This window comes from Sorex araneus, chromosome 2, assembly GCF_027595985.1.
Source record: "Sorex araneus isolate mSorAra2 chromosome 2, mSorAra2.pri, whole genome shotgun sequence".
In the NCBI taxonomy this organism is placed as follows: Eukaryota; Metazoa; Chordata; class Mammalia; order Eulipotyphla; family Soricidae; genus Sorex; species Sorex araneus.
The window spans coordinates 256,745,447-256,746,613 of record NC_073303.1 but is presented as its reverse complement, the minus strand read 5'-3'; the positions used below and the strand labels follow the sequence as shown (position 1 = coordinate 256,746,613).

General features: G+C 49.4%; 1 non-coding gene across 1 annotated transcript; it reads left to right on the top strand.

Annotated features, from left to right (window-relative positions):
* The first annotated feature begins 265 nt into the window (after positions 1–265).
* LOC129403069 (small nucleolar RNA U2-19) lies at positions 266–343 on the top strand. Its single transcript, XR_008629055.1, has one exon. It is a non-coding gene; the product is annotated as a small nucleolar RNA U2-19 (small nucleolar RNA).
* The last annotated feature ends 824 nt before the right edge of the window (positions 344–1,167 follow it).

Below are 1,167 nucleotides of genomic sequence, written 5' to 3'. Positions count from 1 at the left end.
AATTCCCTCAGAACTCTCATGGTAGTATATGTATTTACTTTCCGTTACTTGGAACTCAGGGGACAATCTGTCTGAGGACCGAGCGCAGAGACCGGAGAACAGAAAAAAATCTGCATCGAGTCACAGGTGCTGACAGCCACCTGTGAAGCTAGAATTCTTCCAGCATATTTTAGTGTCTTTTTTTTTTTTTAATCAGGAACCTAATGCTTAAATTAAGTCCATTCAAACTGTGTCTTTCTGTTCTGAGCTATTCTTAGAGGTGGTGGATCAGTGATAGGAATCGCCAAATCTGAGCATCAGAAGTCATTCCAGTTTGCTTGATATGTGAGCTCTAGTCCTGAGAAGCAACAATACATATGTTTAGGCTGGTGCTTATGCGTGATGATGCCATAGATAACCAAGTACTCGCTGATTGGTTAGGGAGATACAGGGAAGTGGTGGGGAAGAGAGGGTGGTGGGGAAGAGAGAGAGAGAAAGGGAAAAAAAGAGAGGGAGAAAGAAAGAGAGGAAGGGAGGGAGAGAGTGAGAAGGTGTTGTTTATCAGTTCTGAGCAACTAATGAAATAGTTTTATTAGTGAGTTTTCTTGCTGTGAAAGTTTCTACATTCAATTGAGAAGCAAATGATATATTCCAGGAGTTGGGAGTAAAACTTCTGGTGCGCGACTGTGCATCACGTAGAGAAGAGCAGAATCAGATAAGTAGGTGAGGAAAACATCTGGTGCTGGGCTTTCAGGTACTGCGAAGAAGGCTGTGCCGTGCCAGAGAGAGCGTGTGAACAGGAAGCAGGGCACATCCTTCTGCCTGTGCTCGCTTGGGGTTCTTGAATGAACCCCCCACCCCCTGCCCTCATGCTCCCTCCCACAAAGGAAGGCAGGCACGCGTTTCTCCGGTGCAGGTCAGCCATGGCTATTATGTGCCGTATCCCCAGTCTGAGCCCCTGGTGGGAGAAAGGGATGCTTGCTCGGGCCATTGCAATGGTGTCCTCAGCCCCTCTCCCATGGACCGAGACCACCGCCTGTGGCAGCTTCCTGCACCTAGTGCAACTCCCACCCACCTCTTGACCTTTAGCTCAAAGGCGAGGGAGGCAGTCGACCCTCTGGACTCGAGGGTCCCCCCGGGGAGGAGAACGGCCTTTCTCTCCCAAGGGCCCACCAGATTTGAGTCTCA